At 50.6% G+C, this 25,400-nt stretch overlaps 1 protein-coding gene across 4 annotated transcripts in view; it reads right to left on the bottom strand.

The window, feature by feature from the left end:
* Positions 1-25,400, bottom strand: part of PKNOX2 (PBX/knotted 1 homeobox 2) — a 298,217-nt gene that overhangs the window by 115,685 nt on the left and 157,132 nt on the right. Inside the window, exon 3 of one of the 4 annotated variants that reach the window (XM_059883036.1) lies at positions 12,843-13,005. The exons of the other annotated variants lie outside the window; for them this stretch is intronic. The gene's annotated coding sequence lies outside the window, so the exon portion shown is untranslated. The remainder of the gene's footprint in view (positions 1-12,842; positions 13,006-25,400) is intronic. 4 annotated transcript variants of the gene reach the window in all.

The raw sequence follows: 25,400 nt of genomic DNA, 5'->3' as shown, positions 1-25,400 counted from the left end.
TAACTTATATGCAGAGTACATCATGTGAAATGCTGGATTGGATGAAGCACAAGCTGGAATCAAGATTGCCAGGAGAAATATCAATAACCTCAGATATGCAGATGACACCACCTTTATGGCAGAAAACGAAGAGGAACTAAAGCGCCTCTTGATAAGTGAAAGAGAAGAGTGAAGAAGCTGGCTTAAAACTCAACATTCAAAAAATGAAGATCATGGGATCACTTCATCACAAATAGGGAAACAATGGAAACAGTGACAGACTTTGTTTTCTTGGGCTCCCAAATCACGGCAGATAGTAACTGCAGCCATAAAATTAAAAGACGCTTGCTCCTTGGAAGAAAAGCTATGACCAACCTAGACAGCATATTAAAAAACAGAGACATTACTTTGCCAACAAAGGTCCATCTAGTCAAAGCTATGGTTTTTCCAGTTCAGTTCAGTTCATTTCAGTCGCTCAGTCGTGTCTGACTCTTTGCGACCCCATGAATGGCAGCACGCCAGGCCTCCCTGTCCATCACCAACTCCCAGAATTCACTCAAACTCACGTCCATTGAGTCGGTGATGCCATCCAGCCATCTCATCCTCTGTTGTCCCCTTTTCCTTCCGCCCCCAATCCCTCCCAGCATCAGAGTCTTTTCCAATGAGTCAACTCTTCGCATGAGGTAGCCAAAGTACTGGAGTTTCAGCTTTAGCATCATTCCTTCCAAAGAAATTCCAGGGCTGATCTCCTTCAGAATGGACTGGTTGGATCTCCTTGCAGTCCAAGGGACTCTCAAGAGTCTTCTCCAACACCACAGTTCAAAAGCATCAATTCTTTGGCGCTCAGCTTTCTTCACAGTCCAACTCTCACATCCGTACATGACCACAGGAAAAACCATAGCCTTGACTAGACGAACCTTTGTTGGCAAAGTAATGTCTCTGCTTTTGAATATGCTATCTAGGTTGGTCATAACTTTCCTTCCAAGGAGTAAGCGTCTTTTAATTTCATGGCTGCAGTCACCACCTGCAGTGATTTTGGAACCCAGAAAAATAAAGTCTGATACTGTTTCCATGTTTTCCCATCTATTTCCCATGAAGTGATAGGACCAGATGCCATGATATTTGTTTTCTGAATGTTGAGCCAACTTTTTCACTCTCCTCTTTCACTTTCTTCAAGAGGCTTTTTAGTTCCTCTTCAATTTCTGCCATAAGGGTGGTGTCATCTGCATATCTGAGGTGATTGGTATTTCTCCTGGCAATCTTGATTCCAGCCTGTGCTTCCTCCAGCCCAGCATTTCTCATGATGTACTCTGCATATAAGTTAAATAAGCAGGGTGACAATATACAGCCTTGACATACTCCTTTTCCTATTTGGAACCAGCCTGTTGTTCCATGTCCAGTTCTAACTGTTGCTTCCTGACCTGCATATAGATTTCTCAAGAGGCAGGTCAGGTGATCTGGTATTCCCATCTCTTTCAGAATTTTCCAGTAGTCATGTATGAATGTGAAAGTTGGACTATAAAGAAAGCTGAGTGCCAAAGAATTGATGCTTTTTGAACTGTGGTGTTGGAAAAGACTCTTGAGAGTCTCCTGGACTGCATGGAGATCCAACCAGTCAATCCTAAAGGAAATCAGTCTTGAATATTCATTGGAAGGACCGATGCTGACGCTGAAATGCCAATACTTTGGCCACCTGATATGAAGAACTGACTCATTGGAAAAGACCCTGATGCTGGGAAAGATTGAAGGCAAGAAGAGAAGGGGCCGATAGAGGATAAGATGATTGGATGGCATCACCGACTTGATGGACATGAGTTTGAGCAATCTCCAGGAGTTGGTGATGGACAGGGAAGAAAGAAGTGCTGCAGTCCATGGGATCGCAGAGTTGGATACGACTAAGTGACTGAACTGAACTGAACTGACTCCCTCCTCCACTTGACTGCCACAGGATATTTCTAGCAGCTAAGAGCACCCTGTGCACAATTCTCTTAGCACTTATCCTGCAAAATTGTGGTTCTCTCTTTGCCTACCCCACTAGATCATATCATCCTAAACTGAAAGTGTTTAGAGCCTAATGTGTGTTTTGTTCATATTAAGTGTTAAATAAGTTTTGGTGGAATAAAGGAGTAAATAAATATATCTATTCAGCAGAGGGGCTTTCCCAGGTATTGCAGTGGTAAAGAACCCAGCTGACCATGCAGGAGATGCAAAACCCTCGAGTTCAATTCCTGGGTCAAGAAGATCCCCTGGAGTAGGAAATGGCAACCCACTCCAGTATTCTTGCCCAGGAAATCCCATGGACAGAGGAGCCAGGTGGGCCACAAGAGTCCATTCGGTCACAGAGTCGGACAAGACTGAGGACACACACACACACACACACACACACACACACACACATATTCAGCAGAGGATATGTAGAATGTATGGCACACAACATGCTATGTCCTTTACAAAGAACTATATCTCCCGGTTTATTACTCAATCCTTGCAACAGCCCTGTAAAGGAGGTAGTATTAATCCCTATTTTTGAAAGAGGGAACTGAGGCTAGAACAGTGACTCGAATAGTCACAAAGCTGGTTAAGGGGCGAAGGGAAAGGGCAGAGTCTAAGGCTGGCCTCCTTTGCCTCCCTAGCCCCCTGCCCACCTGTCCCCTTCCCTGCCCAGCTAGGGAGAGGATGCACAGAGGCTGAGCTGCTGCTGCTGCTCTGCCTCACTTGGGAAATAAACAAGAAGAATTCTTCTTCTCATCATTTGGTGAGTCGGTGACATTTCGTTTGACAAAGAATCTAGGAAAAGCCTCTCCTGGGACCAGTTTTGGGACTAGGCTGTGATAATATTGCTTTATTGAAAAACGATGCTAGGAACTGAGCTCCGGATGGCCTTTTACTTGGAATAATTTATGCAGGAAATGAGAAATAATTTTTTTAAAAAGAAACACACATTGATCTACACATGGTCACCAGATAGAAGTGATGGCAACACACACACACATGAATAATCCCAGAGACACAGACATGCAAAGGCATAAATTCCAGTTCTCCATCAAGATTGTGGCCACACACCCTGTAAAATACCGAAAGATTGCAAGTGTGGTCAATTCAGAGCCCTGTGGACACACCCACTTGCAAAACTGTCTGATGGCTGTGACTTCCCCTCCATGCCTTCCAGGGGAAATTGTGATTTTCCCCACACATGTAAATTTCAGTCATTAAGGGACGCACAGGAAGCTTGACATTGGAGAAATTAATCTCTCCGTGCCTCCGTGCCCTTCGCACTGCCCTGTTCCCTCCTATGATGATCACACAGTGTCCGGAGAGGCTGCCTATCAGATGACCTGCGCCCCAGGCACCAAGTCCCCACTCTGGATTCACACTGCCTGCGCCTCCAAGGCTTCGGTCATAACCAGTGCCTGGAGGACCACAAACGAACCAGGAAAAGGCTGAGAAATGAAACGTCTGTAAAATTCTCGTTCGGATACCTCTCAGAAATGAATCTCAGATGCAGAAGGGATGGGAAAGGGGTTTTATCTGAACTATCTCCCTCCCTAGACTGCTTGGGAAGGGCTGGGATTTGAAAGGAAAGCTGAAAGTCAAGAATTCCCCTCCAGCCATGGTGCTTTTGACCTGGGCTGAGAGCAGCACCCAGGATCCCTATTCTTGTGGAATCAGCAACTGAGGAACTCAGAGAGGCCAGGAACTGCACCAGAAGTCAGGACACTTGGGTTGTATCCATCACCCTCCTGGTTGAGCTCGGGATGTGACCCTGGGTACATCACCGTCTGGTCTCAGTTTCTCCATCTATAAAGTAAGAAGTTTAGGACTGCGACTTCCCTGGTAATCCAGTGGTTAAGAATCTGCCTGCCAATGCAGGGGACATGGGTTCGATCCCTGGTCTGTGAAGATTCCGTATGCAGTGGGGCATCTAAGCCTGTGTGCCACAACTACTGAAACCTGCGTGCCCTAGAGCCCATGGTCTGCAACAACGAGGGGCCCAAGCACCACACCTAGAGAGCAGCCCCTGCTCGCCACAGCTGGAGAAAGCCCAAGCACAGCAATGAAGACGCAGCACAGCCAAAAGTAAGGCAGAAAGACAGGACTGGATGGTCACTTCTGCTGCGGTCTCATCGGGTGAATCGTGGCTCTGCCTCCTGCATGCGTGCTCTGTCGTGTCCAGCTCTTTTGAATCCCATGGACTACCACCCGCCAGGCTCCTCTGTCCGTGGGGTTTCCAAGAATACTGGCGTGCGTTGCCATTTGCTACTCCAGGGCATCTTGCCCACCCAGGGATTGAACCCAAGTGTCTTGCATCTCCTGCACTGCCAGGTGGACTCTACCACTGTGCCACCTGGGAAGCTTGGCCAGCTGCTAATGAGACCTCGAACACCTCTATGTACCCACGATGATTATATATCCCAAAGCATGTCCAGCTAGCTTTTAACATTTTGCTTGATAAAAGATGCTTACTCCTTGGAAGGAAAGTCATGACCAACCTAGACAGCATATTAAAAAGCAGAGACATTACTTTGCCAACAAAGGTTCGTCTAGTCAAGGCTATGGTTTTTCCAGTGGTCATGTATGGATGTGAGAGTTGGACTGTGAAGAAAGCTGAGCGCCAAAGAATTGATGCTTTTGAACTGTGGTGTTGGAGAAGACTCTTGAGAGTCCCTTGGACTGCAAGGAGATCCAAACAGTCCATTCTAAAGGAGATCAGCCCTGGGATTTCTTTGGAAGGAATGATGCTAAAGCTGAAACTCCAGTACTTTGGCCACCTCATGCGAAGAGTTGACTCATTAGAAAAGACTCTGATGCTGGGAGGAATTGGGGGAAGGAGGAAAAGCGGACGACAGAGGAGGAGATGGCTGGATGGCATCACTGACTCAATGGACGTGAGTTTGAGTGAATTCTGGGAGTTGGTGATGGACAGGGAGGCCTGGCGTGCTGCGATTCATGGGGTCGCAAAGAGTTGGACACGACTGAGCGACTGAACTGAACTGAGACAGTACTTTGTGAAGTTGGTAGTACTGGAATCAATACACCCATTCTACAGATGGAATAATCAAAACTGAGACTTGGAGTATCTTGGCCAAGGTCACAAAAAGAAATCAGTATTTATTCAACTCACAAGAAGTTTAAATATTCCCTTGGACATCACTCTCTATTAAAAAGGAAAAAAATGTACAACATACCTTGGAAACCCTGAAATTTGCTCTGGAAAATATTTGTTTCTTTTGGCCAGCTTGGACTTGTTAAGTAAAAACTGTGATTTCAAAGCTTCTGCTGCCTTTTTGCACAGCTTAGGGTAGAGGCCCAGGGCAGATGTTCTTTCATTTAGGAAAAAGGTTTAAGGTCTTCTGGCTGTTAAAGGGGAAGCCAGGCCTACTCCAGGAGGGGAAAGAGGAAAACAAAAGGGAACTCAATTGTTATTCACTCATTCAACAAATATTTATTGAGTCTCTGCTATGTGCCAGGAACTGTTCACAACTGTTAACAAAACAGATACAAATCTCAGCATTCATGGGGTTTACTTTCTGGTCTGGTCGAGATGGGAGTGGTGGACACGTGATAACAAGGCAGTAAATAAAATACACAGGACCGGATAACAAGGGCAAAGGAGAAAAGGTAAATGAAAGGGAGTGTGGGGAATTGAAAGTTCCCCACTCACTTCCGGCGAATCTAGGCCAGAGCCTTATAAACATAGAGGAGCATAAAACTCAGAGCAGAAGGGAGGAGCAAGAAGGTGCTGGTTGGGAGAACAGGTGAAAAGGTGGCAAGCCAGGCTGTGAAGGAGAAAATGGACAGTGAGGAGGAATTTCTTCTGTGAGGATTCAGTTCAGTTCAGTTCAGTCGCTCAGTCGTGATTAGGAGAGGGATTTAAAGACCTGGTTATCTCCTATATCAAGTTTAACTTGTTCTGCCCCCTGCCCTAGAGCATACCCCCTCCTCTGGCATCTCCTGGGGCTGGGACCACTGGTACCTGCCTTGGCCACAAAGTTTAAGGGTGCTCCACAAAATGTAATGGGGATGAAATCAGGACCTGTAAGTGTGCTTAGACACATTTGAATTTAACTCAAAAGGAAGAATCAGTAATACTGATTCTGCCAGTGTTGAAAATGTTGATGCTTTGTTTATCATACATTTTTGTCATTAATTTGGAGGTCTAAAAATATTGCATTAAAATATGATTTCTCTTGACTGCTGAGTTTGGGGGCACCCCCTTAAAGTTATGGGTTTCCCAGGTAGCTCAGTGGTAAAGAATCTGCTTGCCAGTGCAAGAGACTCGGGTTTGATCCCTGGGTTGGGAAAATCCCCTGGAGAAGGAAATGGTGACCCACTCCAGTATTCTTGCCTGGAGAATCCCATGGGCAGAGGAGCCTGGCGGGCTGCAAAGGTCCATGGGGTCATAAAAGAGTTGGACACAATTTAACAACTAAACAACAACAACTTAAAGTTATGCCTGGGGTTAGACCCTGGCTGCAGAGCTGAAAGGGGGCGCAGTTAGCCATCTGCCACCTGGGGTGAGTGAGCCTGGCACCAGTAAAAATGTACCCAGGCAGCAGCTTTGTTACAGGAAAGAAAGAGAAGGGGCCCTGCCCACAGTGGAGAGAGCTGTGCTGGGGGGCCGAGGAGGCCGCATGCCTAGGACCCCAGGACTGAGGGAGGAAGCAGAGCAGGGCTTTCTGCTTGACGAGACCCTGAAGCAAAACAAGATCAGGAGAACCTAATGCCCCTTCTCTCTGGGACTCCACAGAAGCTGTGCCTTCCGCAGTGTGGGAGGACATCTCCAGTTGTTCTGTGGGGATGTTCACAGGAACAGTGGGCTTGGGGGACACGCGGGTGGTTTGTTCTGTGGGGATGTTCACTGGAATGGTGGGGCTTGGGGGACACATGGGGGACACATTGCTAACTGCACCCCCTTTCAGCTCTGCAGCCAGGAGTCCTCCATAATAATTAAACCATGAAATCACCAGAGTCCATCCCTCGGGAGTGCTGGGGATGGAGCGGGGGCAGTCCCGGGGTACCCCCATGGTCATGAGACCCTGACCAGCCATCCTGCATAACCAGAAGGTGCGGGGAGGGTGGTCTCCAATTGTTTTGGCTCCTCGGGAAAGGAGGGGGTGGCATCTTGTCACAGGGTCTGCCCACAAGAGTGTGAGCCCCCTGAGGACAGGGAGTGGGCAGGGTGTGTGTCAGAACAAAACGGAAGGTTCTACAGAGGACAGAGTCCAGGAGCACATCCACAGACCTGCCTCCAGGGGGCTGTTGGGTGGGCCCAGCCAGTCTGCTTTCCTCACTGCTCCCTGCTTCTCTCCAGTGCGCTCCAAACCCTAGGGCCTTTGATGAGTCACTCCTGTGTTCACAAACACTTTTATTATTGACATAAATAAGTCAGCTATTTGAGACCTCTCAAGTCCTGCGGAACTTTCCAGGCATATGTCTCACAACTCTCCTTCATAACCTCTAGATCGGGGCTGGCAAACTACACCCAGGCCAAATCCTGAAGCTGCCTGTTTTTTGTAAATAAAGTTTTATTGGCATACGGCCCTACTGTTCCTTTACTCTGGCCTAGGTCTACTTTCCACACCAGTGGCAGTTGAGCAGCTGCAACACTGAAACCTGAAATATTTAAACATAAAACCTGAAATATTTACTGTCTGAAACGTTCCATAAAATGTTTGCTGAGCTGGTCTAGGCTGCAGGTAAGCTGTGCTCATCTCCTCACAGCCTCTGCGAGGCCTGTGCTGGTCCTGCTTTCCAGGATGAAGATGCTACATTTCCCTGCTCTAGTCACTGGAATACGGCTGATTCTTCAAGGGCTCAGGTGAAACATTATTCATCATGTGATGTCTCCTGGATTCCTGCAAAGAGTAGCTCACTCTTCTGTACAGCCTTGATCCATTGTTAGGGTGACCATGAACAAGGTACCACCAAAGCTGAACAATTTTGACAGGGGAGGAGAGCACGATTAATAATTACACAGACACTACAGGCTTCAAGGCTTCCCTGGTGGCTCAGATGGTAAGGAATCAGCCTGCAATGCAGGAAACCCAGGTTCGATCCCTGGGTTGGGAAGATCCCCTGAGGAAGGGAATGGTAACCCACTCCAATAGTCTTGCCTGGAGAATTCCAAGGACAGAGGAGCCTGGCAGGCTACAGTTCATGGGGTCACGAAGAGTCGGCTGATACTGCAAGGCTTCAGCTGAAACAGTCCCAGGCAAACTGGGCTGTCCAGCGGTCCTACACTTGATGCTTGATTCATTCTGCCTCCTTTGGGTCAATCGTTTATATACCTGGCTCCTCCAATAGGCAGGCTGCTCCAGGGCAAGGAAACTGTGGGGGTTTTGGCCCTCAGAGCATCCTTATCTATAGGCTAAGATCAATGAATGTCCATTGAAATGAAGGAGAAAGAGCTCCATTCTAAACAAGAGCAGTTTCTGTAGGAGCAGCAGCTGGAAAAACAGAGACAGAGGAGCCATTACCCGGAACGGGGAAGAGGCACTTGCAGTCCATGGAGGTGGCACGCTTGTGTCTGCGTCATTGTACTTGCATACCCAGCGCAAGACTTCCCTGGTGGTCCAGTGGCTAAGACTCCACACTCCCAGGCAAGGGAGCCTGGGTTCAATCCCTGGTGAGGGAACTAGATCTCATGTGCCACAGCTAAGACCTGGCACAGCCAAAATAAATAAATAAATTTATATGTTTATGTTTTTAAAGAGCCAGGATAGTGCCTTATCCTCCGGAAGTCCCGCCTCTGCTTCCCTGCTCCTCTGCAGCACCCACCCTCTCCCTTCCTGCTCTCCCCGTCCATCCACTCAGCTGCTGCCCCTCCTGGCACCTCCCAGGGAGGTGGTCACAACTACATAAGTCTCTGCAGAGTTAGAAAAAGGGGCATGCCACTCCAAGGGTGAGAGTTTATTTTTGCAAGTTCCGAGCTGGGTGATCAGAATTTAGGTATATATACATCTCCCTTCATAAAGTTCCAGCAACAGGGGACTTTCCTGGGGGTCCAATGGCTAAGATTCCAAGCTCCCAATGCAGGGGCCCCGGGTTCAATCCCTGGTCAGGGAACTAGATCCCACAGGCCACAGCTAAGAGTTCACATGCCGCAGCTAACGATCCCACATGCTGCAGTGCAGACTGAAGATTCCAAGTGCCGCAACTAAGAACTGGTGCAGCCAGATAAATAAATATTAAAAGAAAAAAAAGCTCCAGCACATTCTACAGACTTCAGCTCACCAAAGTGGGAGCTAGGAAACAAACGGCTAGGGACTAAGATGACCCACTGAATACATAGATGCTCGCCATCTGTTCTCTGCTGAACAGCTGGGAGACCTCTTTGAAGTGAAAATTCCATTCTAAGCCCTCGCCTTCTTCTCGCTGGTTTCAGTTACTGGTTTCCCACTCTTCTGGAGATCAAGACCAAAATCCTTACCTTGGCTCAGAAGGCCAGGTGTGGTCTGGCCCTGCCCACCTCTCCTCCTTCATCTAGTTGGCGCTTGGCCTTCCAGCCATTCAGGCCTCTGGTCCTCAAACAGGACATGCTTCTTCCCATCACAGGCCCTTTGCCCAGCCACCCCATTTCCTGCAAGATGCTCTTTCCTCATCCACCTGGCACTAGCAAGTCTGCTTCACCTTCACATCTCAACTGGACCTGCTTCCTCCAGGGGAGCAACATCGACCTCTCAGACCAGGGAGGCCTCCTTTGTATATTGCATTTCAGGCTTCAGTACCACTTACTGCTGTTTATAATTACATACTCAACTGCAATGATGTGGGCAATGCCTGTTTTCTCCCCTAGGCTCCCTGTGGGCATGGATTCAGGTTTGCTCAGCTCACTTTGACTCCTAGCACACAGTGGCACTCACAGACATTGGTTAAATGATCATCCATGCCAACCCAAGCCAAAGACCAGGAAGGTGACCTCTGGCCACTGCTCATGTCGTAAATTAAAGTGGTTGGAAGTGAGAGCTGGGCATTAAAGTCCTCTCTCTTCTCATCCTCCACTTTCAGCTCTTACTCCTTCTCCTGAAAAAGCTGTCTTTAGGGACCTATAACACAGAGGACCACAAAATGGAGCTTACGTGGGGCTAGATGCTGACTTTGAGTTCACAGGTCAAGACTGGCAAGAGATGTGGACAGACCCTAACAGAGCAGACAGCTAGCCAGTAGGAGGAGGGCTGAGCCAGCACCAAGCAGGCGGATTGAGGGCCTCCCAGCAGGTCTTGTCTCTTCCACAGCATCTTGGGCTCAGAGAAGCCAGAGGAGCCCTTTGTACCGCTCAGGTTTCCTCTTTCCTCCCGCCCTTCCCCAGGATCTTTTGTGCCTGGGGGGTGGGGGGCGGAGGGTATATGTTCACCTCACTGCAGGGCAATCTCTCTGAGGGCAGGAACTGGGCCCTGAATGGCTTTGGCTCTCCATAGCTCCTGGTTAAGGTGCAGCACAGGACTCACATTTGTAGATTCTTGTTCTGATATGCAGGGTATAGGGGCTGCCTGCTTAGATGCAGAGCCAGAGGATGGCGTTCAGGCCTGGTGAGGGTGGTGCCAGGTAGCCCATGGGGCACAGTGGGCTGAGATGTGCAGAAAGGTCCAGACCAACCCGAAGGCCTTCACAGCTGTGCTAGACTAAGAGGCTGCCTGCTCCCTGGGCTGGCTCACCTGAAATGTAGAGTGGCTCACCACACCCTCTCGGGTCAGAGAAAGACATGTCCATACCTCCGTTCACCCACCCACCCACCCACCCCAGCAACCTGGCAGCTGAACCCTGGGGTGGGCCCAGCCCACCAGGGAGAAGACAAAGCGGCTGCCTCCAAGCTGGCACCAAGCCCGCTGCTGTGAAGAGAGGCCTCTCTGCACGAGGCCGATAAATAATAGAAAGTGCAAGTGGCCCGAGGTAGCGACCAAGCCGCTGGGCCTCAGGCAGGATGGGGCGAGCGGGCCCCCAGGTCAGGAGCACAGGGATTAATAACGTATCAATTTTAATGTAGGGAGAGGGTTTTTTTTCTGCTTCACAAACAGCAAAGTGAATGTTTGAGCATCCCGGCAGGGGGTTAATGAGGACTCTGATTAGTTATTCGGATTTCTCCACACTGCCTCAATCCATCCTGCTAGGAAGCAGAGGAGGGAGGCGGCCGGGTGGAGAGCTGCACAGGGCCCCTCCGCTGAGAAGACAATCTCAGTCTGTGAGCAGGTCTCAGCCCAAGGAAAACTGCAGCCCACTCCCACCCTGTCCTTGCCACCTCCACACACCGTGGTAGAACAGGGAGCTAGACGGACTTCCAGATGACCTGTCCAGCCCCTGGATTGGAGGGACTTGACTCTGCAGCCACACGGAGTGTCAGTGAGAGAACATGTCCAGGCTGGAGTCCAGAGGCCTGGGGCTTTCCCAGTACACCAGACTGCCCTCCCCACTCCTCCTGCCCAGCCAAGGCGAATATTCTCCTTTTGCCTTCAGGGAAGCAGCGGATCAGGGATAAGCCCATGTCTGTCTATCAGAAGTCCTCAGCTAGGGCTGTCTGCTGGGCTGGGGGACCTTGGGACCTCCTTGTTGGGAAATCTCTGTCTTCTGGTCCGGGCTAGTGCCCAGCTCAGGGATGGAAGATGAGGCTTGCTGTGAGAGCCCCTGAGAACAGGAGCCTCCCAGCATCACTACCTCCTTCTCTGTCCCAGCTGCCCGGGGGAACTCCAGCCACAACCCCTCCACCCTCCCTGCAGACTCCCAGGTCAGTGACAGATCCTGTTCATTTGGCCCCAGACACGCAGGGCACAAAAGAGGGGCAGGAACCTGCAGAGACGCAGCACGCGCTCAGGAAGAGACATCGCCAGGCCATCTGGACGCGTGCTCCATGCCTTTCCCGCTATTGCACCGCAGATGGACTTTGGAGCCAGGGGCCCCACTCCCCTCCCACTCCCAGGTCCCAGCCCATCTGCTACAGTCTGGGACCCAGACCCAACCCACACCCAGATCCACAAGGAAATGATGTCACCATAGGCACCGCCCCGCAGTTTTCCCGAGATCATCTGAGGTCCCCCAAGTGCCTCTTTCCGGAGGTTCCTGAGGAAGCGCCTCTCGCATCACCCCCAAAATCCTCAAAGCGCATGCTGAGGTCCTGTCAGCTCTCCCTGACATGAATATTTATCGTTCCCAAAGCCAGGGACTGTCATATTGGCACTCACAGGCACCTGTGGCTTTTCATCTTGGACTGTCGCCCCGTTCACTGTGAATATTGCAGCTGAAGTTTATTGAAGGTTCCCGTGAGCCAGCTGTCTCGTCCAGCTTTACACACATGACCTTGTTAACCTTTGGAGACCCAGTGAGGTGATGCTTATGTGCACCTCCCCCAGAACTCTCTGCAGCAAGATCTCCTCTCTTCATTGTATCAATACCGGAGACACCACATGGCTAGTAAGCACTTGCATTGTGGTTGTTGCAACTGAGTAACTGATTAGTAATTTAATTTCCTTTTAATTTTAATAGACACATATGTCTGGTGGCTACCAAACGAGACAGCATAGACTCCAGGGTCGAGCAGCACACTCCGTACCCCAAGCCTGGTAGGGGCACAGACTGGAATCACTGGGTTTGTCTGCTTTAAAGAATGCCTTTAAAGGCATTCTTGAGTGTGTGAAGAAACTCAGGCAGAGAAGATAAAGAGATAGCGTGTAACCGTGGAGGGCTCATGCTACATGCCAGAACTGGGTACAGAGGTGAGTGGGATCTAGTCTCTGCCCTCAGGGGCTCTAGTGCAGCTGATTCTACTCGGGACAGCAGGACTTAGGTGCACGACTGAAGGAGGTGGGATGTGGTCCAGATACTCCATGCCACCCCCTACCCCAAACTCAACCACGCCCAGCCATGAGCCCCACCGTCTCCACTCTGCCCACGCTCCCCACGTTTGTTCCTCATTCTGGATGAATGGCATCATTGTCGCTGCAGTCACTCAAGAAGGAAACCTGGGGACTTCCCTGGTGGTCCAGTGGCTGAGACTCCATGCTCCCAATGCAGGAGGTCCAGTTTCCATCCCTGGTCCTGGAACAAAGATCCCACATGCAGCAACTAAGAGTCTATGCCCCACGACTAAGACCCAAATAAACAAAAAAGGTTTTTTTGAAAAGAAGAAAACCTGGAGACACCCTCACCTCCTCTTCTTCCTTCCTCCCCCTTCTCTCACCTCCTTTCCATCACATCTGATATCTCACTGTTAAGGTACTTTACTCTCTCCTTCCCACCCACACTGTCTATGCTCCCAGCTCTGCCGTCTCTTCCCTCTCTCACGTCACCCCGTGATCCAACCGCACAGTGTAAACAGGCATTTCTAGGCGCTCAGCACACTTCCCTGTGCCCCGTGCTTCTGAGTCTGCTGTCCACTCTTCCTGGAACACCCATGCTGGCCTCATTTACTTGGACACATATGCTATGTCTCTGGACTCTCTCCCGCTGAAGGCTTTGCTGAGTATCCTTCCTCTCTGGCCGCTGGTGGCTCCTGAGACCCTGAGCACTCCTCTGTTACGCACTAATCGCCTTGGGTTAAGAGTTCTGGCATCTCCCCTGGCCTTCTCTGAGGTCAGAGACTGTGGCTTTGTCATCCCTGTGTCCAGAGGGCGCACAGGGTGCGGCATGTGGCGGGAGGTGGACAGGCAGGGCACGTGTCTGCACCAGCAGTTGTCTGAGGCCTGGAGCACCTTCAGGCCCTGCCTTCGCACCTCCCACGCCCTGCCTTTCCGCATTAGGAGTCTTGCAGCCTGGCACCGAGAACATTCCTGATTCACCTCACAGCCTGCTTCCTGGAGGCATGGCAGGGTGACGTCCCACAGAGCCCAGCACTCAGCGTGAGCTCCCGCAGCTCTGAAGAGTCTCAAAAACAGCCCCAACCGAAATGGGCTTGGGTCTGTGACTTCCAAATGGCCTTGCGCACATCTCTGCCTTTGTCTCTGGCCTCCCCACCCAGCCCCACTCACCTTCCCAGTTCCCTTCACGAGTCTCTAAACTGCCAAGTGCATTGGGCACCACCCACAGGAAACCACAGATTCATTCCTGACAACTTACCACCCTGGGCTCCAGCCCTGGGAGGGACCAGCATCATCGGAGAGGCGGTGCCCTCGCTTGCCTGCAGTGCTACCATTCGCAAAGCAGTTCCTTCCACGTTTTCTCATCTCATCCTAACGACCCTCCTATGTGGGGAGGGAAGTTAGGCCCTGTTCCCCCGCTTTACAGATAAAGAAATAGAGGCTCAGGGACTTCCCTGGTGGTCCATGGATAAGACTCTGTACTCCCAATGCAGGGGGCCCAGGTTCGATCCCTGGCCAGGAAACTAAGATCCCACAACTGAGTCTGAGTGCCCCAACTAGAGAACATGTCCACCACCACTGCTGAGCCTGCGTGCTCTAGAGCTGACACACCCAGTGCACTTCCGGCACGCTGCAAGAAGACCCAGCACAGCCAAAATGGACAGAAAACGAAAGAGAAGAAATAAATGCTCAGGGAAATGAAGAGCTAGACCCAAGATTCATGTGGAGATCTTTTGATTCTAAGTTCAGTGTTCACCTTACTGGGAGGATGGTGATGTCACCAAGAAAGGTGGATGAGAGAAGTGATAACAGGGGAATAATAGGTTCAGAGGAGGTGTTGATGAGTTTATTTGAGAGTGTGTTGTGCTCAGTGTTTTTTTTTTTTTTTTAACTTTTTGTTTTGTATTGAGGTATAGCTGATTAACAAACAATATTTTGATAGTTTCAGATGAACAGCGAAGGGATTCAGCCATACATATATATGTATTCACTCTCCCCCAAACTCCCGGCCCAGTGTCAGGATTGGGCACCATGGTAGAGGACAAAGCTTGGGATGCCTGTCTGGGGGTGTAGTCCACCCCAGTCCACCCTGTGGTCCAGCTACATAAAGTCATCTGCTGTTACCCAAACACCATCCTGTTTCTTCACCTTTGTGCCTCCCTAAGGAATTTACAGCCTTCTCTGCATCTCTGATTTCTGATACACTCCCCAGCCTTCCATGACCGCTTCAGATGCTACCTCATGCATGATCTTTCCCTGATCTTCTCAGGTAGAAATGGTCCCTCTTCCTTGGGGACTCCTGCAACACTTTGTATAAGCCAGCACCGTCGTCTTCATCTCATCCTGTCTACGGCTTTGGTAATTTGCGTGTCTGCCGCGTCCATCGTGGGGACATTCTTGCTCACCTCTGTATCACCCACTATATTTAGAACTATGCCTTGAGCAAAAGAGGAAATATTGGTTGGGCTGAATTTCATTGCTAATTATGTTTTTAAGAGAGGAGGGTTTGACCTATGTCTTTCTAATGGGGAATAAGAAATGTAATGGACATCGCATCTTTTGCCTGCATTTTCAAATCTGAGCTCCACGAAGGCTTAGAAGCACACATGCAGAAGATGAAAGGAGGGGCTTATCAACAAAAAACAAGACACAAGAGTAGCCTGAACCCATTAGAAGTGCACTGGGAAGGCCAAAGACTAGAATGAAGTGGAGACTGAAAACACTCTCCTCCCTACACCCCCTCCCTCACACGCTCCCTCTCTTCTCTCTCTTAAAAAAAAAAGCAATACTTGAAGCAAACAGAAAGAGACAAAAATAAGGGATGAAGGCGGCTACAGCCTGGGGCAGACGGAGGAGGTTACAGATGACAGAAGGAAAGCAAATGATTTAACTCCCACTTTGCTTTGTTTTCTTCAAGGACAGTGATCATCAAACCAGAAAAATGATTTATAAAGGTTTCAAGTTTGAGATAGGTGAGGAGATGGTAAATGAGCATCTTATAGCTTTAAATAAAATCAAGGCTGCAGACACAAGCAAATCACATCTTAGAGTAAGGAAAGAGCTTCGAACTGTAGAACCACTGCTATCTATTTGTGAACTGATGGAAAGAAATCATTTTTAGAGATGGAAGATGCAAAAGCTGTGTTGTCTTTCTTTTTTAAAAAAAGATCTTTTTGATGTGGATCATTTTTTAAAGTCTTTATTGAATTTGTTACAATATTACTTCTGTTTTATGTTTTTGGGTTTTTTTTTTTTTTTTTTTTTGGCTAAAAGGTATGTGAGATCTTAGTTTCAGGGATTGAACCAGCAGCCCCAGCATTGCAAGGTGAGATCTTAACCACTGGACTGCCAGGGAAGTCCCAGAAGTTGTATTTTCTTAAAGTGGTAAACATTAGATTCTGGAAGCGACATGAGAGTGAGTCTGATATTCATTGCTAACAAAAATTCCAAATTGGAATATTTATGAAAGAAATAAGTGATGACCCCAAACCAGAATAGTTTCATTGAAAAACAATCACATCAAACTAACTTTATGGCCCTTAAAAAACACTTAGAATCCCTAGGCTGGTAGATAAGGAAGATTCCAAGACCTATCTTGATTTTAGCAAGCTCTGTGACATCTTTCACAATATCTGTCTGGATAGGATAAGATGGGATAAGATGGAAGTGTAAGCTGGATGCACGGGGACAAATAAACAGTTACTAGACCTACCATCGGAGAAGGCAATGGCACCCCACTCCAGTACTCTTGCCTGGAAAATCCCATGGACGGAGGGGCCTGGTAGGCTGTAGTCCATGGGGTCGCTAAGCGTCGGACACAACTGAGCGACTTCATTGTCACTTTTCACTTTCATGCATTGGAGAAGGAAACGGCAACCCACTCCAGTGTTCTTGCCTGGAGAATCCCAGGGATGGGGGAGCCTGGTGGGCTGCGTCTATGGGGTCGCACAGAGTCGGACACGACTGAATCGACTTAGCAGCAGCAGCAGCAGCAGACCTACCATGGGAGGCATTTTGTAATACATGCAAATATCACATCACTAGGCAGCACACATGAAACTAACATGATATTGTGTGTGTGCTATGTTTCACTAAAAAGGAGTAAGTTGGATGGGGAAAGTGGTAGGTGAACTTTTAGCTAGATTGTGATTGTCCCCAGTCAGTATTGATTAGTAGATTTCAGCACGAAGGGAGGTCTTTCATGTTGAAATAACCAGCTTGGGGTGTTGAGCATCGTTACCAACAATTTGCATACCACTGTAGAAGGTGTGTCTACCATCCACGCACGGAAGGGATACTTAATGTGTTTAAACACAGAATTAAGATTTAAAGCGTGTGAGGCAGGAAACACAGGCTGAAAGCAAGGCCTGTTGAACAGAGAGAAATAAAGTTATACTGGGAGAGTAAAATGCAGACAGTGTAAGTGAGGGAGATGGAGCTTAAAAGCATCACATATGAAAAAAAAATTCAATAGGTACCAGTGTTATGATGTGGCTGCCAAAAGCAATAAAAAGGTAATTGCAATCTGAGGCTGCACTCCTACGAGTCCAGGTGAAGGGGGTAATGGCTCAGACCACTTTGGAGGGTTGTGTTTACATCCGAAGGGGAGACCTGATCATCAGCTGTGCATCTGGGGAGGGAGGCTAGGATGCCAGAGAAAGGTAGACACCTGCAGAACAGAAGACGTGGGGAGAGGAGTGCGTATTACCTTCAATATTTAAATTAGAGCCATTGTGCAGAGGAGGGGCTTCCCAGGTAGTAAAGGGGCCCAGTGGCAAAGAATCCGCCTGCAATGCAAGAGTGCAGGAGTTCCATCCCTGGGTCGAGAAGATCCCCTGGAGGAGGAAATGGCACCCACTCCAGTATTCTTGCCTGGAGAATCCCATGGAGAGAGGAGCCTGGTGGGCTACAGTCCAAGGGTTTGCAAAGAGTCAGACACAACTGAGCACACACACACACACACAACGCAGCTGCAGCATATGCCGAGGACACGTTGGTTTCACACTGGGCTGCCTGGAGGACAGAACTGAGACAGAGAGGTGGAGGTGACAGAGACAAATCTCCCCATCACGTGAGGGTGTTCTACCAGCGAGAGCTGCCCCAGCAGGAAGAGCCGCCCTCCCCGGGAGTTATTAGGAAGGGGACAAAAGTCTGCTGCTGGAGGTACCTTCATGGTATGGCAGGTTAAACCCATTGACCTCTGAGGTCCCCACCGGCTCTAAGACATGACGAGATCCCTGAGCGAGGAAGGTGTTTCTGATTGGGGCCAAGCCTCTCCAGGGTCCCTTGAATGCATTGCAGAGGTTGCCATCTCCTTCACCGGCATAATAAATCTGGTCATGCATTCTGGGCACTGCTCTTGGGAAAGATCATAGTCGTCAGGATGTGTGGCATTTGGAAGAGAGCCCTCATGCTCCTTTTTGCTCCTCACAGAGATCCCCCGCTGCCAGCACTTCAGGAAGGAAGGTGGGCTCCTGCTGCACCTTCCCCCGGGGCTGAGCGGGATTGGGCAGAGGTAGCAGAGAAGCTGCCATCCGTGGAGCTGGCAGGGCCCAGCCTGGGCACAAGCCAGAGAGCCAGCCACGCGGCTGAGAGCGTGACCACAGGCTGATAACTGGTCAGGAGGGAGCAGCAAGGAGCAGAAAAGGGGTAGGTTCTAAGGAAGGCCGACCTAAGAGCCAAATGGTCTCCCGGGATCGTGCGCTCAACACCTGGGGATACGAATTAAGCATCTGCGAGGGATCCTTATTTCCAGCCATCTCTGTGCCTTTGCCCACATGGCTCCCTCTTCTCGAATGTTCTCCCTGGCCTCCAGGTTTGCCTTTTCTGGTTTTGTTCATCCTCCAAGGCCCGGATCCTTTGTCCCACCCTTTAGTCTCCCAGTTGAGGACGTTTCCCACGGCAGCACCCCTCGTGAGCTTGACCCCTGGGTGAGGCGAGGGGTCCCTGGCACAACCACTTTGCGGACTCACCCACTAGGTCAATTCTGTGCCTCCTGTGTCCCCTGCACTAGGAAGCAAGCTCCTTGAGAATAGAGAAAGGTTCTCTTGTATATGACTAGCCTGCGTGTCAGTGGCAAGATGACAGGTGGTAGAGAGCTGAACCCAACCCTCTAGGTATCCTGTTCAGAACGAGTGAAAGGAGCACGGTGGCAAGCCCCGAAGGCCCATTTGAGCCCACACGCTTATGATTTTCCTCCGTAAATGTTGTTTCAGGTATTTCCTCCTTTATCACATACGTCAAACCCTGTTCATCTAATGGCCTGCTTTCATTTCTGGATCTTTTTCTGTTGCTCTCCCTCATCCAACTATCCATCCATCTACCTATCCTTCCACCCATCCATGCTTCCCCACTTTTAACCAACACATAATGAGCATCTGCTACAGGCTAGGTTACCAAAAAGACTAAGATGTGTTTGCTGCTTATATGGAGGGCACGGTTAGAGCAGGGGACACAGCCATGTAAACAGATAATGAAAACCCAAGGTGGTAAGTGCTGCACCAGAGGTGAGGGTGGTGTGCTGGGGCCGCAGGGGGAGTGATGGAAAGAAGGATGCTGCTGGTCAAGGTACCGAAACCGCTCATCACCCTCTCAGCCCTGCATGTGAGTGGGTGCCTCGCATCCTTTTCCCTGGCCAATCCTCCTAATATAGCCCTCAGAAGAAGGATGGGGACTGTGGAGAACAGGGACAGAATGTAAAGGGCTTGGCCTCGTGGTCCATAGAGAGTCCGTGGTCAGACTTAGAATGAGCCCCAGACCCCTCTGCAGCCATGCTGGGGTCTCTAAGGTCCAGAGTCTGCATTTTCGAGCCGCTCACCTCCCCCCACCCCCAATGCAGCAGCACACTCGGCAAGTCATTTATTCCTCCATAACATTTGCTCGAAGGAACGCTGCCGCTGAATTATGGCTGGGACCATTATCTCACAATAACTGTCTGGGAAATGTTAATGTTAATGCATGGATCATGCAGAATGCCACATTAGGGGTTTTATGGTGGACATAACATTTTTATGAACTTTTTCTCTGGTAGCATCAGCCTTTGATGGAAAGAAAAGAAAAAAGAAAAGGAAGAAAGACAGGGTGGGAAGGAAGAAAGAGAGCTGGCATGGGGAGCAGAAGTGCCATCTGAGAGTACCCCGGACTGAGCCAGTGAGCTGCTCACCCCCAGGAAGGCCCACCTGGCCATGCTCCAGGGGCCGAATATCTTCAGCATTAGGTATTTGTGAGCAGGAAGCAACCGGCCAAATTGGCGACTGGTGGGAGACAGGGTCTACTGGGGCAGACCCATAAAACTTCTCAGTCTTTTCAGCCACCTGCTGCCAGGCGGGCACTTGGTGCCAGCCAGGGAGGGCTGGGGAAAGGTGTGCGAGGCTTAGGGGGGCGGCCAGCTTGCCCCCTGGGTGAGGGGAGGGGTCCCTGGCACAACCGCTTTGCGGGCTCACCTTGAGGAGTGATGGCTAATGGCTTAAGGAGATTTTAATTTCTGCCATTAAAAGACAAAAAAAGGAAAAACACGATCTTGGGAATGGCAGTATTTTACACCTGGCTTTTAGAAAGGACTAATAAAGGCAGTGTTTAGCATTTTATATCCTTACTCAAAAATAACGATCTTTGGTTCTCATCTCAGACATATTTTAAGTGAACTCGTGTCTCCTATCTCCAGAATCTTCCTTCAGGAGGCTGGATTTATAGCTCTGTTCTTTACCTGCCCTAGGCTTCAATTTAAGTCTCATAACTGCTGCACAACGGTCAGTTTGCCTCTCCTCTCCCCCGCATGCCCGCACCCCTGCTTCACCTCTGCAGTTGCCCTGATGCTGTTACTGCAATTTTTCTTCCAGACAAGAGTACTGTTTAGCTCCTGACCCTGCAAGACACCTGACACCTGTTTACAGTCATTGCTTCAAGCACAAACTCGGGCTGGGGGTGGCACAGCCACACTGCTTGGCGGGCCCCTCCCTGGAGCCTCCAGATCCTGGCCCAGGGGAGTCAGTCCCTGTCCAGCCCGTGGGTCCCTCTGACCCGGGACAGGCAGGGCAGGGGGACCTGAATAGGGGGGTCCCTGGCCTCTGGAGCTGGCAGGGGGCTGGATCTTAACGGGAACACAGCTGCGGGAGTGCTGAGAAGAACTGACAAGCTAGCATGGTTCCCTAGAAAAAACTGCCTGGCTCCTCTTGGATGACAGTGTGACTGGAGATGACCTTAGGCAGGTCACTAAATCTCCAGGAGCCATTTTTCCTCCGGGAAAGCGAAGCCAGAGCAATCCGTACACCTCCCTGCGCCGGAGTCGGTGATCCTACGGCTGCGCAGACCACCTGGAGGCTGGCCGTGTGGGCTGGGGTGTCTTGTCTGCCCCTGAGGCTAGGTGAGCGCCATGGGCATGGGGCCAATGGGTTTAGATCCAGACCATGCCTCTTCCTAGCTCGGAGAACTTGGACAGGTTTTTACAAACTCTGAGTTTCCATTTGCTTGCATGTAAAAAGGCAATCACAGTGCCGACCTTGTCAGTTGGGAAGGCAAACCTGCAACTGACCGCTGTGCCACATGTGAGGTTCCATGCTAGAGTGGAAACACCACGAGGGCAGGGGTCTTGGCTTGTTACCTCCACAATGTCTCTCTCTAATACCTGGGATGGTTCTTGGCACAGAGTAGCCCCTGCCATCAGTATTTTCAGTATTTAGGGAATGAATGAACATCCAGGGATGTCTGGATAAATAGGAGCTCCTCAGGATCCCCATCTTTACCCAACAGAGACCCTGGGCATCTACCCTGAAGCTGCCTAGAGGAGGACATCCCCCAGGCTCATGGGGCTGTTCCACTCTCCTGACAAAATGCCGGCTTAAGGGACATCGGATGCAGTCATGATCTGGGATGCAGAAGGCGTGTGTGCAAGTCCACACTTCTGCTCCCTCCCACAGAGAGCAGGGGTACTTGCTTAGAGCACCCCCTTTCCAAACACCCCTCAGCTCCTAGCTAGGCCACTCCCCTTCTTCTCAGGATGCCATATTCTCGTTCCTGGGGACCCCCCGCCATATGTTCCATTCGAGCTCTAAACTGCATGCTAATTGTCCTGAATGAACAGCTCCAGCTGGAAAAGCAGGCAGGCCATTTACAGACCTTAAGATAACACCCAGTTTCCCGTAAGTGAGGGGGTTTCCTGGGAAGGGGAATGGAAAGTCTTTCTTTCAGGGCCAGAGCTGGGCGAGACAGGTCCCTGGGGCTGGGGCCACAGTCCAGGGCACCGGCTCCTTCTGGTCTCTACCCAAGCAAACCCGTTTCTGAGGGGCCCTCCCTGTGGAGATTCAGAGCCATTCTCTGGCTCCACCAGGCAGCCAAGCTCCCATACGTACACTCGCTCTCCACTGGTGATGAGGGTCCCTTCCAACCATTTCCCTTGCCATTCCAAGAGTCCAGCAACCTCCCTGCATTCTTCAGGAAGCCTGTGGGATTGGCCTGCATTAAGCTCCTAAAGAAGGCTGAGCACTGAAGAATTGATGCTTTTGAACTGTGGTGTTGGAGAAGACTCTTGAGAGTCCCTTGGACAGCAAGGAGATCAAACCAGTCAATCCTAAAGGAATCAACCCTGAATATTCACTGAAAGGACTGATGCTAAAGCTGAAGCTCCAATACTTTGGCCACCTGATGCGAAGAGCTGATTCACTGGAAAAGACCCTGACGCTGGGAAAGGTTGAAGGCAGGGGGAGAAGGGGACGACAGAGGATGAGATGGTTGGATGGCATCACCAACTCAATGGACATGAATTTGAGCAAGCTCCAGGAGATGGTGAAGGACAGGGAAGCCTGGTGTGCTGCAGTCCATGGGGTTTCTAAGAGATGGACATGACTGAGCATCTGAACAACAACAACAACAGAGCCCCTAATTCAGACAGGCTGCTCATGTCCATCTTGAGGCAGCAGGGAGGGAGTGTGGATGGAGGGCGGGTAGAGAGTTAGGCAGTGAACACGTTACCATGTTATCGTGCAGGTGAGGACCCCTGCACCTACTCTCACCCACCGGCCTCCGCATCCTCTGGTGGTAAGGGGTAGAGATGGGGTTTTTCTCTGTGTCACCTTCCTAATGCCTGTTCCTACATGGAGGCTCAATTCTTCCCACGGTTCTGCAATGCTGATTCAGCTCTGTCCTCCATTTCTGTCAACGTTTCCCCAAAGCAGAAGGAGAAATGTTTAAGCAGCAGTTTTCTGATAAAGCAGGAGCCTTGAGGATGGGAGGCATCTCAGAGGCCCGGGCGCCAGACTTCCTGAATCAGGGCAGGGGAGGCCGAGGCCAGGTGTGGAGTCTCTAGACTGGTGCTGGCTCTGGGCGGGGAAGGACCCACCGCTGCCCTTGCCCCTTTTCCAGGGCCTGAGGCCTCCCTGGGGGCTCAGTAGAGAGGCTGGGGCCCAGTGCCAGCTCTCCACAAATGAGCTGTATGCACTCAGACACGGCACCCGGGCTGGGCCCCCATGTGCTCATCTATAAAAGTGATGGTGAGGCAATGCTTGTTCTCCTTACCCCTCAGGGGAGTCTGAGGCTCACAAGGAAACAACTGCAAACAGGAGATGAAAACTGAAAAGCAGACTCCAAAGGTAAGCGACTAAGGTTATGCTTATTTCCAGGGCTGGGGTCCTCGCACCCCCGTGGGGATTAAGGTTTTGGAAGATGGGAGACATAGCCGTCCGGGTGGAAGGAGTCTTCTGCCCGGCTCTCCGCACCCAGCACGGCGGCAACAAGTTAGTTGCTGCAGAAACCAGGCAAACACTTGGGCCCCCTCGGCCTGTCCCTTCTAGAGCCTGGAGTTGACAAAGCCTGACCTCTGGACAACTGGCCGCTCACAAACCTCCCTGTTTAGGAGGAAGCCATTGGTGGAAGTCTTCAGGTGGGTGAAAGGAAGAGTCCACCAGCCCTGAAAAGGGCACCTTGTGGGCTGAGGAGCCGGGTTAGAGCTGGGGGTTCAGGTTGAAGCTGGACAACCACACTGTACCAAAGGCTTCTGCGGCCCTCAAGGTCTCTCAAAACTCAGACATCCCCTGACTTCTGTGACCTCCTGGTGAAAGAGAGGTGGGGAGGGCTGGGAGGAGGGGATCCTGAAGCTCCCATTGAGGGGGTGTCCAGTCAAAGAGGAAAAGCTGGGGGTGGGAGCTCCTGGCCCACCTGCCTGTCCTGCTTCTTTGTCAGGCATCGTGTGTACACGAGACTGATGGCTCCTGGCAGTGGAAGCCTCGAGGGCCTTGACCCTGGAGGGTTACCCCAATCTCCTCTGCCCTGTGGCGTCCCTGTACACGGGGTGGCCAAGAGTTCCCCACTAGTGGGCCTCTCTCCAGCCTGAGGAGGGCAGCTGGGGAGTGAGTTAGAGGCCAGCTTCCTCCTGGAGGGCTCTGAGTCCAGCTGCAAGCCCAGCCTGCTGAAGGCAGTGGGGCCAGGTGGTCAGTGGGAGTGCCACAGGTGGAGAACCACACCCATATCAGCATCAGAGGCTAGACAGTGTCTAGTCTCTGAAAAGCAGAGACATCACTTTGCCGACAAAGGTCCATAAGGTCAAAGCCATGGTTTTTCCAGTAGTCATGTACAGATGTGAGAGAGAGACCGTAAAAAAGGTTGAGCACTGAAGAATTGATGCTTTCGAGCTGTGGTGCTGGAGAAGACTCTTGAAAATCCCTTGGACAGCAAGGAGATCAAACCAATCCATCCTAAAGGAGATCAATCCTGAATATGCATTGGAAGGACTGATGCTGAAGCTGAAGCTCCAATACTTTGGCCACTGGATGAGAAGAGCTGACTCATTAGAAAAGACCCTGATGCTGGGAAAGATTGAGGGCAGGAGAAGGGCGTGACAGAGGATGAGATGATTGGATGGCATCACTGATTCAACAAACATGAGTTTGTGCAAACTCCTGGAGATGGTGAAGGACAGGGAAGCCTGGAGTGCTGCAGTCCATGGGGTTGCAAAGAGTCAGACATGACTGAGAGATTGAACAACTGCAACATCAGGGAGAGAACAAAACAGATCTCTTATCAGACACGGCCTCAGTTACTCAATGGGTGGCCAGGGGCTGGGGCAGCTCTGGACTCAGGTACCCTCTGCCCTTTAGGCCCAACTTCTAGGTCTGATGCCTGGGTGTGGCCTTTCAGCTCCTGCCATCCTGCTATCTTCTCTGTGCCTGCGATGCTGGTGCTCCCCTCCTGGGCCAGCAGAAAGCCTACTCCTCCTTCAAGGTCCAGCTTGGATGTCACTTTCTCTGGGAAGCCTTCCTGGATCTCCTCCAGGCATCACAGCCAGCCTCTCTCTGGATTCTCCAGGCAGACGGAGCTAGCTGCATCCAAGATGCTATGACCACATAGTGGACCATCAGCACTGGGCCCGGAGCCCCTCACACCAGCCCTGGAATCTCCAGTAGCACCACACTCAGAGCCCTGCACACAGTAGGCACTGACACATTTACAAGCGTGCAAATGTGTGATCTCGTGCTTGCTCTGGCCTAAATATCAGCCAATCCATCTGTGAAACTCACACCCAGAAAGGAAAGAATGAGAAAGCTGGCCCTGGGAAAACATGTGTATCTTCTTCTCCTAGTGCCCGTCTCATGCTTCAGCCCAGAGCCCCCCAAACCCAAAGCCTGCAATGAAACAATAGATGATCTT

Source organism: Bos taurus, chromosome 29 (genome assembly GCF_002263795.3).
Source record: "Bos taurus isolate L1 Dominette 01449 registration number 42190680 breed Hereford chromosome 29, ARS-UCD2.0, whole genome shotgun sequence".
NCBI classification, from domain to species: Eukaryota; Metazoa; Chordata; class Mammalia; order Artiodactyla; family Bovidae; genus Bos; species Bos taurus.
This window is presented reverse-complemented; position numbering and strand designations above follow the sequence as displayed.